Source organism: Arachis hypogaea, chromosome 16 (assembly GCF_003086295.3).
Source record: "Arachis hypogaea cultivar Tifrunner chromosome 16, arahy.Tifrunner.gnm2.J5K5, whole genome shotgun sequence".
NCBI classification, from domain to species: Eukaryota; Viridiplantae; Streptophyta; class Magnoliopsida; order Fabales; family Fabaceae; genus Arachis; species Arachis hypogaea.
Genome location: NC_092051.1, coordinates 94,470,243 through 94,483,700, shown reverse-complemented (window position 1 = coordinate 94,483,700; position 13,458 = coordinate 94,470,243). Strand labels below are relative to the sequence as shown.

At 40.2% G+C, this 13,458-nt stretch overlaps 1 non-coding gene across 1 annotated transcript; it reads left to right on the top strand.

Annotated features, from left to right (window-relative positions):
* The first annotated feature begins 12,119 nt into the window (after positions 1-12,119).
* LOC112759865 (small nucleolar RNA R71) lies at positions 12,120-12,223 on the top strand. The gene has a single exon (XR_003180330.1). It is a non-coding gene; the product is annotated as a small nucleolar RNA R71 (small nucleolar RNA).
* Positions 12,224-13,458: the final 1,235 nt, after the last annotated feature.

Genomic DNA, 13,458 nt, shown 5'->3' with positions numbered 1-13,458 from the left:
GCTTCTCTTCCATGATAACTACTCAATTGGATGAAGATCGAAAGCTTTCAAGTAAAATCAAGAGAAAAGATAGAAGAAGAATAATGAAAATTAGTATTGATCCATCAAATTACAACAGTGCTCCCCAACCCAATGAAAGGGGTTTAGTTGTTCATAGCTCTTGAAAATGAAAACAAATATGGAGAATACATCATAGAACTAGAAATTGCAGAGAAGGTAAAATACAGAGAGTAGTTCTCTTTTTCCCAGCTTCCCAGAACTTCTTTTACAATTCAAAGCTACTCCTATATATACTACTCTTCTCAGCTTCTAGTTTGCTCTTCAAGTCTTGGGCCTTTGGATCTTGAGTTTGAAGCAGTTCTTTTCTTCATTTGGGCTCGGCTTTACTTGCAGAGAGAAAGTGCTAAGTGGGCAGAGACTTTAGCTCAGGGCGTTAGGGGTGTTAACATTTAGTGAAAGTATAAGTTCGAGAACATTAGTGGCACTTAACATTTTCACTAACGTTCCAATGCACCCCTTTGCCTCACGTTAGAGCCCACGTTAACTAGGTTAACGTGGCTTCTAACGTGGCCTTGCCAACCTTCGAGAACGTTAGTGATACTCAACATTGTCACTAACGTTCCAGTGTGCCCCTTTTTGCTTCAGGTTAAAGCCAACGTTAACTAGGTTAACGTGGCTTCTAACGTGGCCTTGCCAAACTTCGAGAACGTTAGTGACACTCAACATTGTCACTAATGTTCCAATGTGCCCCTAGACCTCACGTTAGAGTCCACGTTAACTAGGTTAACGTGGCTTCTAACGTGGCCATTCTTAGCCATCCCAACATTAGTGACAATGTTGAGTGTCACTAACGTTGGCTCATCATTCATTCCTCATCGTTAGCTTCCACGTGAAAGTTAACGTGGCTCCTTGGGGGGTTGTGTGGTTGCTTCCAACATTAGTGACAATGTTGAGTGTCACTAATGTTGTCGACAACTCTCACTTCTTACGTTAGCTCCCACGTTAACCAAGTTAACGTGGGAGTTAACGTGGTGTGTTGCATCCTTAGGACAACGTTAGTGACAATGTTGAACGTCACTAACGTTGGCTTCTCTTCCCCCTTTAACGTTAGAGGCCACGTTAACTAGGTTAACGTGGGCTCTAACGTGGCCACTCATGAGTGTTTGCCAACGTTAGTGACAATGTTAAGTGTCACTAATGTTGGCTCAACTTCCCTTCTCCACGTTAGAGTTCACGTTAACTTAGTTAATGTGACTCTTAACGTGGGCAATGATGGCTTTGAGAGTGTTATTGGCAATCACTTTTCTCATTAACTTTGTAAGTTACCTCCCTTTCCTTGCTTCCTTTGGTCCTGAAATCAAGTAATAGAGTGCATCAAAGTTCTAGTCCAAGTCATGGGTAATGCAGCATACAATTTGTCACTAAATTCATGCAAAATCCTCATGAAATAATGTAAAATGCACAATGTATGCTTGAATCAAGGTGTAGGTGAATATCTACCCAAAACTAGCTTATTTCCTAAAGAAATGTATGAAACTACCCTAAAAACAGTAAAGAAAAGGTCAGTGAAACTGGCCAAGATGCCCTGGCATCACCCAACCAATATTCCCAAATTTCCCTTATTTAAATGATACACACTCTCGCTAGCCTAAGCTAATCAATGATTCAAACAAGAGATATTTATTGTTTTTCACTTAGGGGTAGTGATGGGCTAAAATTAAGAACAAAAAGGTATTAACATAGGCTCAAAATTGGTTAACAATGGAAGATAAAAGGTAGGCTATTTAGATAAGTGAGCTTTTTGAAATGAAGGCCTCAATCATATAAATGCATTCATACACAAAATAATGGATATAAAGAATCAAACAAATTAAATATTACAATCATAGAAAGAGAATAATATATACAAGAATGAATATAAGTGATTATATGATGTAACCACACAATTAGGCACAAAACTTACATGCTTATGTATTCTTAGCTAAAAAAAAATGTTCCAAAATTAATTCCTTCAAGAAAGTTCAACACCATTTTTTTTCAAATTGGTAGGGTGCCCTAAAACAGTTTTCTTGGAAAAAAAAATCATCACTTCAACCAAGTAGTCCTAACATAAAAATGGGTAGAATATGTACAAATTCTAACTATCATGCAATGCAATGACCAACCAACAAAGACGATTAAGAATTGGTATTGAAAATAGAAGTAGTTACCTACGGAGGTCGGTCCTCGACCTCTCCACACTTAAAGATTGCACCATTTTCGGTGCATGAAAAGAAGAGCAAGGTAAATGGGTTGCTACAACTGATGAGCTCCTTCAAAAGGTTGTGCGGAGGGACTTGCTTGTTGTAGTATTTAGAAGCTTTTCCTTTCTCTTCTTGCTGGCCAGCCTAAAAGGAGAGAAAAAGAAAGAAAATTAAGCCCACAACAAAGATATCAAAGCAAATAGAATATAGGTGGGGCTAATGCCAAATAAGAGTAGGATTCTCAACTACATGGTAGCTACAACATGTAAGTGAGAAAGCAATATAAGCAAAGAGCATATCAACTAACACTTGATGCAAGAGTAAAATTAAAGCATGAGTGAATCGCATAAAGAGCATTTGGAGCATCAAGTTCAAATAGGTACGAGTGGGTCATGAAAGACATGCAAGTTCATATCAATGCACAAATGGTGCAAGAGTCATCAAAGATTAAGCATTGACCTAAACATTTCATCACCTAATAAATATTAAATAAGTCAAGAAGTACCAAAATGATCCAAGAAATATTTAACAGTTGAGTAGGAAAAATCTAACACCAATGATAAAAAATAGCAAACTTAGAAAAGAAAATAAAAACAAGCTACAAAAATAAAATTAAAATGCAATGAAAAAAGCATGCAAATGCAATGGATAAGAGAAAATGAAAGATAAAAAAATGAGAAGTAAAATTTTGAAGAGAGGGAGAAGAAGAAAGTAAGAAAGGAAGAAGAAAGAAAGAAGAAAGGTAGAAAGAAAGAAGAGGAGAGAAGCAAGAAGAAGAAAGGAACAAAAATAAGGTACCTGAGGCGCGAAGGTGACGCGCACACTTCATCCACGCGTATGCGTAGGAAGCAGAAAAAGGCATATGAAGCGTGCGCATCGTCCACGCCTACGCGTGGCCAGCAGAAAAGAGAAGGGACGCGTATGAGCCGTGCGTACGCATGGGGTCTAATCGTGCTTCTCGCACAAAAGCAGCACAACTCCAGCATAACTCTCTGGTTTTTGTACCAGAAGTTCCAACATAAGCCTATGACGTGTGTGCATCGTCCACACTTACGCGTGGATGTGCGAAAAAACCAGTGACACGTATGCGTCACCTACGCGCACGCGTGGATTGCATTGTGCTCTTGGCACCCCACCCACACAGTTCCATCACAACTCTCTAGTTTTTGTACCAGGAGTTGCGGCAATGAATTTGATGCGTACGCGTCGTCCACGGACATGCGTGGAGTGCCCTTTTTTTTGAACATAGAAAAAACAGAAACAAGGCACTCTGACACACACACACACACACACACACACACATATATATATATATATACACTTAAAACTAATCAAAATGTAAAATTAACAAAATTTCTAACTCTTTTTGAAAAATTTTTCAAATACTATACTAGGCAATTCAAATAAAAATGCAATTCAAACAACTAACCTACAACTTAAGGCATAAATCTAATCAAACAAACTAACAATTAAAACACTAAAAGAAGAATATGCAAAGAAGAAAACTACCTAACGATGGCAACTCAATTTATCTATTGATTATATCTACAAGAGAATGGAAAGAGTTTACCATGGTGGGGTGTCTCCCACCTAACACTTTAATTTATTGTCCTTAAGTTGGACAATTGGAAGGCTCCTTGTCAAGGTGGTTTATGCTTGTACTCATCCTTAAACTTCCAAGGATGCTTGCTCCTCAAATGGTTGTTAGAATTTCCAACCGACTTTACAAAGTTTGGGTGAAGTTCTTCACAAGACATGAGCTCCCAAAATTGGCATTCATGTTGTGATCTGGGATCCCATATCTTATTTTCACACTCGTCTTCTAATTGATCATCATTGTTCCATTCGGGTGGTAGGCACATAGAATTCTCATTGGAGCACCAAATTCTCCTCCTAGATCCATACAATTTAGTATTCTTCCAACCATGGGATCTATGCCTTGAGGGTTCAATCTTAATAAGCCTGATGCGGGTGGAAACTGTCTCTTAACAAATTTCCTTCGGCAAGTGTACCGAATTTGTCGTCAAGTAAAAACTCACAATAGAGTGAGGTCAAATCCCACAGGAATTGATTGATCAAGCAGCTTTAATTAGAAGAATGTTCTAGTTGAGCGAATCCAGAATTTGGGTTGAGAATTGCAGAAAATAAAATGGTGGGAATGTAAATAACAGAAAAGTAAATGCTAGAATTAAAGGACTGGAAGTAAATGACTGAAAGTAAATTGCAGAATTGTAAATGGGAATGGAGGATTGCTCATAAAAGTAAATGGCAGAAATTAAAGAGAATGGGTAAGATCAGAGATGGGGAGTTCATTGGGCTTAGGAGATATTGCAATTCTCCGGATCAAGTTCATTTTCATCTCTTCCTCAATCAATGCACTCATTGATCTCCTTGGCAATCTTAATTGATTGAATTACAATTTCTTGCAATTCAATCTCTCAAATCTTGATCAATAGCCAATTCCTTGGTCAATTGCTCATGAGAAGAGATGAAGTATGGTCACTGATTATACCACATGCATTTCCCAAATCAAGTATTGAGAGGGTTATAGTCACATACCCATCCAAACCCAATTTGGTCCAGCATGAGAAAGCATTTCTAGCTTGATCTCTTCATTCCTCTTTCAAGGTTCAGAAGAGATCCAAGTTTGAATAGCTTCTTTTCCAAGATAACTACCCAATTGGATGAAGATCGAAAGCTTTCAAGTAAAATCAAGAGAAAAGATAGAAGAAAAATAATGAAAACTAGTATTGATCCATCAAATTACAATAGAGCTCCCTAACCCAATGAAAGGGGTTTAGTTGTTTATAGCTCTAGAAAATGAAAACAAAGATGGAGAATACATCATAAAACTAGAAAATGCAGAGAAGGTAAAATACAGAGAGTAGTTCTCTTCTCCAACTCCCCAGTGCTTCTAAACAATTCAAAGCTACTCCTATATATACTACTTTTCTCAGCTTCAAGTTGGCTCTTCAAGTCTTGGGCTTTTGGATCTTGAATTTGAAGCAGTTCTCTTCTTCATTTGGGCTTGGCTTTGCTTGCAGAGAGAAAATGTGAAGTGGGCAGAGACTTTAGCTCAGGACGTTAGGGGTGTTAACGTTTAGTGAAAATATGAGTTCGAGAACGTTAGTGACAATCAACTTTCTCACTAACGTTCCTAAGTAAAAGCCACGTTAACTTCAACGTTAGTGGCACAAACGTTGCCACTAACGTTGCCTCTAAGTCCTTCGCACACGTTATTGAGACTTAACATTCCCAATAACTTTGAAAAGCCCCCTTTGTTTCCACGTTAGAGCCCACGTTAACTTAGTTAACGTGGCTCTTTAACGTGGGCTTGCCATCCTTCGAGAACGTTAGTGACACTCAACATTGTCACTAACGTTCCAAGGTGCCCCTATGTCTCACGTTAGAGTCCACGTTAACTAGGTTAACGTGGCTTCTAACGTGGCCATGCTTAGCCATCCCCAACGTTAGTGACAATGTTGAGTGTCACTAACGTTGGCCATTCTTTCACTCATCAATGTTAGCTTCCACTTTAACTAAGTTAACGTGGAAGTTAACGTGGCTCCTTGGGGGGTTGTGTGGTTGCTTCCAATGTTAGTGACAATGTTGGGTGTCACTAACGTTGTCGACCACTCTTGCTTTTTACGTTAGCTCCCACGTTAACCAAGTTAACGTGGGAGTTAACGTGGTATGTTTCTCCTTAGGCCAACGTTAGTGACAATGTTGAATGTCACTAACGTTGGCGTTTCTTCCCCTTTTAACGTTAGAGGCCACGTTAACTAAGTTAACGTGGACTCTAACGTGGCCACTTATGAGCATTTGCCAACGTTAGTGACAATGTTAAGTGTCACTAACGTTGGCTTAACTTCCCCTCTCCACGTTAGAGTTCACGTTAGTTTAGTTAACGTGACTCTTAACGTGGTCAATGATGGCTTCGAGAGCGTTATTGGCAATCACTTTTCTAATTAACTTTGCAAGTTACCTCCCATTCCTTGCTTCCTTTGGTCCTAAAATCAAGCAATAGAGTGCATCAAAGTTCTAGTCCAAGTTATGGGTAATGCAACATACAATTTGTCACTAAACTCATGCAAAATCCTCATGAAATAATGTAAAATGCACAATGTATGCTTGAATCAAGGTGTAAGTGAATATCTACCCAAAACTAGCTTATTTCCAAAGGGAATGCATGAAACTATCCTAAAAACAGTAAAGAAAAGGTCAGTGAAACTGGCCAAGATGCCCTGGCATCACAACACCAAACTTAAAGCTTGCTTGTCCCTAAGCAAGTACTGGAACAAGAGAATGATGAATGGAATGCCAAGAGCAATGAGTCATTCTTGTGGAAGTCATATCACTGATTTTATGGTGGTTTCATGCATAGCAACTTAGGTTCATTCCTTTACTGGCTTTCAGACCTTTATCATGTCCTAAAACACTCACTTTGCTTACATCCCATGAGACTTTTATTCATTGATCCCTTTATTATCATTTTAGAGCTTATTGGTGTTCTTAGGCTAAGTGCTCTGTAAGGGGGCAACTTTTTAAGATAAGCTTTCAGCCAACACTCCCGAACCAGTTGGTTCAAGGTGCTAGGTGTTGAAGCACCCCTAAGGACCTACTCCCTCAAGTCTCTCCCCCATACATACACACCACAGGCACATAGTTTATTTATTTTCTTTTCTTGAGACCTTGGTGACCAGCACCTCTTTGGGTTACTAAATGCTCTGTATTGAGGGTTACTCTTGATAGTGGACTTTTAGCTGATAATCCCGAGTTAGTTAACCCAAGTTGCCAAGTGATAAGGCACCCCTAAGAGCTTATTCATCCAAGTAGATCCCTCACACAGGAACACCACAGACACATATCTTAAGATCAAAACCATTGGTGCCTAGCCTTATTGCTTGCCCTTTTTTCTTTTGTTTTTCCACTTTCATTATTCTTTTCTCTTTCTCTTATTAGGATCTTATCATATACTTAGTCTCATGAGTATATTCAAAGCAAAGTATTCAATCCAGATAGTTTTCATCCCACCTTATGGTTGAACCAACTTAGCTAACTTATGATCATACCACAAACTCATGAATGTACTCCATATTTTGAACTCTACTCTGGTCTTTTGAAACATAAACATTCTCTCTTCATTTGATTTAAAGGGACAAGCATACAAGTAAGTTAAGGAAGATGTAGTGACATAAAGACTAGCACACAGAGACCTTCTTCAATACCAAAGACTTAAAAGACAGAATTGAAAAAGGTTTAAACAAAACATGGAAGCAAGTTCTATTTCATACAAGATCTTCCTTATTTAAAACATAGAGAAAGGTGAAATAAAGAAGGAACTCCACCACCTTTTACTGTTGTGGATGTCCATGCTCTTTTCCTTGCTTGTCCTCCTTGTTTCCTCTTGAATTTCCTCACATCCGTGCCAATCTTGCTTGCTTCCAATCCTCAAGTGCCTTCCTCACTGACTCATGACTCTCTTCCACCCTTTGTCTTTCCTCTCGTGCTAATTCATCCTTCATTTCTTCATACCTGGCTATTCTTGGATGCAATATTGGTAGCTGTCCCACTAAGTAGCCGAGCCTGGCTTGAGTGTTTATGTGATGTCCTGTCTCGCTCATGTAAACTCCTTCTGCGAATGCCCTTTGCTCATCCAATAGTTCTGCCTGTTCTATTTGTCTTCGATGCATCTCATGTATGTGTGCCCCTTGATGTGCTTGGATGTTGATTAGCCTCTGGATGGATTCTTGTTACTCATTTTGCCTTTGTTCCATCCTGTTGAATGTTTCTCCCCATTGTTGTCCTTGACTTAGTTGCTGTTCTATTATTTGCCTTTGCCACTCACCTTGCTGAGTCATCCATCTTGAGAGTGCTTCCTCTTGCTGCCCCATCATCTGTAATTGAAGCTCTTTCTGTGCTCCTTGGCTTTCCAAATATTGTCTAGACAAGCCATCAATGGCTTCCTGCAATCGGTGCATGTCCAAGGTCTGTGGTGCTTGCCCCTCTAAGATTTGTCCTTCCACTACTTGAGGGGCTGTTCTCTTCCTTTGCTTTCGTTGAGGCAGGGGGGATGCTGCAGCATTCATCCTTCGTACAGATATTGGGATGCCTTCCTTTATCCACACGGGGTCCTCATCTTCAAAAACCACCCCAGCTTTCTTGCATATTCAGTAAATAATGCTGGGGTAACCTATCGTTCCTCTTGAGTCGCTTTTCTCTGCCATCTTTCTAATGCCTTCAGCTATGAGTTCATGGACCTTGATTTCTCCTCCCTTCAGTATACAGTGCACTATTGTGGCTCTCTTGACATTCACCTCCGAGTTGTTTGCAGCTGGGAGAATAGACCTTCTCACTAGCTCAAACCACCCCTTGGCTTCAGGAGTGAGATCTGTTCTCTTGATAAACTTTGGTTTATTTCCCGCACCCCTTTCCCAGTCAGCTCCTGGTACACAAATATCTTGCAGAATCTGGTCATAATTGGGGTTATCCAATCTTGAGTGATAGCTTTCTTCTTCAAACTGTATAGACCGTAGCTTCAATGACCTCATGACACTCATGGGACCAAAGTCCACCATCTTTCCTCTCACAAAGCTTGTATAGGACTCATCCTTCTTATCATATCGAACCGCATTTGCATAAAATTCTCTTATGAGGTTTGCATTCACCTTAATGATCGGGTCAGTGAGGAGCTCCCATCTTCTCCTTTCTATCTTCTCTGTGATTTCGGGGCACTCAGTCTTTTTAACTTGAAATCCCAGCTCATAAATGATTTCTTTATCAACCATCCACCCGTATTGCAATGCATGATGCAAGCTTCTAAATCTCTTTTCATCATATGGGTGTTCTTCCATGGGTTCCTTTCCCTTCCTTCTTTTAGAACCCGAAGACGCCATGAATGATAGTTAATATATGAAGGTGGCAAAGTTGTGAAGATTTTTGGTTGTTTAGCGTTTTATTGCACTGAAGAGAGTGAGGTGGGAAAAAGGTTTTTAATGGGGTAGGGAGTGTCTTGTACCGAAATGGAGGGTGGTGAAGAGTGGGTAATGACAATGAAGGTGGGTACGGAACAAGGGTCATTTATATAGAGAAGTTGTGAGAGAATGGAGGGTGTGGATTGATGGAGTAGTTACTTGATGGACGGTTGGGGTGATGCATGGATAAAAGACAAGGATCGTCACTTTATGAATGAGATTGCTCGGTCTTTTAGGGGTCCCATTTTTCCAATGTTGTATGGCAACATTTTCCAATGCATTCCCTTTTCGGAACAAGTGTGTAGTCCCTCCTTTTGTGGTGTCCGAACCTTCTTTGTTTAACTGTCCAATCACTCTCCTATAATGTCCCTTTCCGTTTTCCTATAAGAATTAAAATAAGGAAATTAATATCATAAAAATCAAACTCTACGGCTAGAATAATAAAGAGAAGAAAAAGAGTTTGTTTATTTATGAACTTCAACTAACTAACTACTTGTGTATCCTTATACGCAGATTGATGGCACCATGTGGTGACACCAAACTTAGTTTGGAGCATTGTGATGAAAAGCTTTTTTCAAAGCTCCAAGAGTTCTGCTTTGAACACCAAACTTGTTCTTCACTATATACTGCATGATAAAGATGTCACCAACTGTTTGTCAAGTTTGGGTTGAAATTCATAAACATTGATTTATTCACTATTTTCTAAAAACATATAAAACATGGGTTGCCTCCCATGAAGCGCTTCTTTAGCGTCACTAGCTTGACGTTTTTCCCTCATCAGGGTGGTTGGTAGTGCTTAAAGTCTTCCCCTCTTGCTGTGGACTTGTATCCATTGGTTGGATCAATGATTTCTACATGTTCCAGGGAGAGAACTCTGTTGATAGTAAAGACATTAGGTAACTGAGATGGTACAGTGGGGAGATTAGGGGGAATATCTGGGAAGTAGGCTGAGATAACTCTATCCCCTGGAGAGAAGTCTTCCGTAGGGATCTTCTTGTTCCTCCACCTCCTTGGTACCTTCTTCTTTGTTTCTTTTGAGGTTACCTTGCCCTCGGTGACCTCTTTTTCTAAAGGAGTTGTGATGCTGTCTTCACCTGCCTCTAGAGGTTTAGGTTCCTCCAACTTTTCCTTGAGCTGTGGCAATTGCTGTTTTCCTTGTTTATCAATTAAGGGGATCTCAGAATGAACTGGCTGTGCTTTAGTGCTTGTTTCCTCTTTCAGTGTCTCATTATCATCTGTGCTTAGTTCCTTGTCCTTTTGATCTGTTTCTTGTGAGAGTTTGAAAACATTGAAGCTGAGTCGTTCATCATGGATTCTCAATATTAGCTCCCCTTTCTCTACATCGATAAGTGCTCTGGCCGTAGCTAGGAATGGTCTTCCCAATATGATTGGGTGAGTGTGACTCTCTTCCATGTCCAGAATGACAAAGTCTATTGGGAGAAAGTATTTCCCAACCTTTAGCAACACATTTTCCACCACTCCTATTGCTTGCTTTTGAGTTTTGTCAGCCAGTCTGATGATTACATCTGTGGGCATTATCTCATTGATCTGCAGCCTCTTCACCAAGGATAAGGGCAGTAAGTTGATGCTGGCCCCCAAATCACATAGTGCTCTATCGAACATAGTTTCACCTATGGCACAAGGGATGTGAAAACTCCCTGGGTCTCTTCTTTTTGTAGGCAACTCAGGTTGAATAAGGGCACTACATTCCTTGTTCATCACTATAGTTTGGCCTCCTTTGAGTGAGCTTTTCCTGGGAAGAAGTTCCTTCATATACTTGATGAATGCAGGCATTTGTTGAATTGCCTTGATGAATGGTATGTTTACATGCAGAGATGCAAACAAGTCTAGGAACCTTGAGTATATTCTCTTTCCCACAGCACCATTGAGCAATTGAGGGAAGGGTGCATAGAGCTTCAGCAGCTCTTGTTGTGAGATTTCTGGTTCTTGGTGATCTCTATCCTCCTCTTTTGTTGAGTTGTCTTCAGGTTGTTTGAAAAGTTTCCCTTGCTTGTCTTCAGTCTCTTGATCACTTGTAGTGACCATTTTGCAATCTTCCCATCTTACTTTCTTTGCTTCTCCTTTGGGGTTTTTCTCCGTGTCACTTGGGAAGCTATCAGTAAGTTTGGGAATCTTCTCAGCTAAACATCCCACTTGGAATTCCAGCTTCCTAATGGTCTCTCCCTGGTTCTTAATATTGGCTCGCACCTCCTCTTTGAACACCTTATTTTCTTGAATCTCTTGGCATATTCCTTCAAGTAAGGTTTCAATCTTAGAGAGCTTGTCATCAATTGATGGGTGATTCGGAGCAGATGTGATGTTTTGGTTTTGATAGGCGTGTGGAGAAGTGTTGTTGTGGGGGTGTTGAGATGTCCTCTGTGTGAATTGTTGGTGAGCTGCATTGTTGTTGGAGTTGTAACGTCTCTGGTCTTGGTTTTGATCTTGCTGACTTCTCCACCCAAAGTTTGGGTGGTTTCTCCATCCAGGGTTGTAGGTCTTGGAGTATGGATCATAGTTTTGCCTTGGTGAATTCCCAATGTAGTTGGCTTGCTCCTGACTACCCTCTACTTCTTCATTCACTCCTTATTGGGTTGTTAATGAAGTTGAGATTGCTGCTACTTAGTTCCTCTCCATCTTCTTGGTGAGGTCAGCCAGCTGCTGGGTAATGAGCTTGTTTTGGGCCAACAGAGCATCTACATTGTTTAGCTCTATTACTCCTCTTGTGTTCCTTCTTTCGGAAGCATAGAAGTAGTCGTTCTCTGCTACTGTTTCAATGACATCTATAGCCTCCTCAATGGTTTTCTTCTTGTTCAAGGATCCTCCGGATGAATGGTCTACGGCCATCTTTGACTCATAAGAGAGCCCTTCATAGAAAATGTGCAGCTGCACCCATTCGTTGAACATGTCAGGTGGACACCTCCTTGTGAGGTCCTTAAATCTCTCCCATGCTTCATACAAAGTTTCACCATCTTGTTGCGTGAAAGTTTGGACCTCAGCTCTCAGCCTATTGATTCTTTGAGGAGGGTAAAATCTTGCTAAGAATTTGTTTATCACATCTTTCCAAGTTATCAAGCTTTCCCTTGGGAAAGATTCCAGCCACTTGGCTGCCTTGTCCTTGAGTGAGAATGGGAATAAGAGCAGTCTATAGGTGTCAGGATGAACACCATTAGACTTCACTGTGTCACATATTCTTAGGAAGGTGGTTAAATGTTGATTGGGGTCTTCTTGAACGCCTCCTCCAAATGAACAGTTGTTCTGAACAAGGGTGATGAGCTGTGGTTTAAGTTCAAAGTTGTTGGCATGGATTGTTGGCTTTTGGATGCTACTTCCACAATTTCCTGGGTTTGGATTGATGTAAGAGCCCAAAACTCTTCTATCCTCCCCAGCATGATTTGCTCTACCTCCTCCCCCATGGTTGTGATCCTCTTCTTCATGATGGTTTTCCATGTTGTCTTCCATGTTTGGTTCAAAGAATTCCTCTTCTTCCTCAGCACCAACCACTTTCTTTCCTCTTGCCTCCCTCCTTAATCTAAGGAAGGTCCTCTCAGGTTCAGAATCGAAGGAAGTTGAAGCCCGGCTTCTTCTCCCTGTCATACAACCATCAAGTGCAGGCAAGAAAAGATATGTGCAGAAAGTATTTTTGTCAGAATTACTGTTAGTTGTGGGTGATGCAATATATCAAACAGTTAGTGGGTTAGCAAACAGAATTGAAAATAACAAAGAAAAAACAAAAGAGTAGAGGGGGAAGGGAAGAAGTTTAACTAAAACAGAAAGTAAATCACTCAAACAGAAAATGAAATTCACAAAAGAAAAATGCTCAATCTAGTGATCTTCCAATTTAATCATTGTTGATGCACAATCAATCCCCGGCAACGGTGCCATAAACTTGATGCGGGTGGAAACTGTCTCTCAACAAATTTCCTTCAGCAAGTGTACCGAATTTTTCATCAAGTAAAAACTCACAATAGAGTGAGGTCGAATCCCACAGGGATTGATTGATCAAGCAACTTTAATTAGAAGAATATTCTAGTTGAGCGAATCCAGAATTTGGGTTGAGAATTGCATAAAATAAAATGGCGGGAATGTAAATAACAGAAAAGTAAATGCTAGAATTAAAGGACTGAAAGTAAATGACTGAAAGTAAATTGCAGAATTGTAAATGGGAATGAGGGATTGCTCATAAAAGTAAATGGCAGAAATTAAAGAGAATGGGTAAGATCAGAGATGGGGAGTTCATTGGG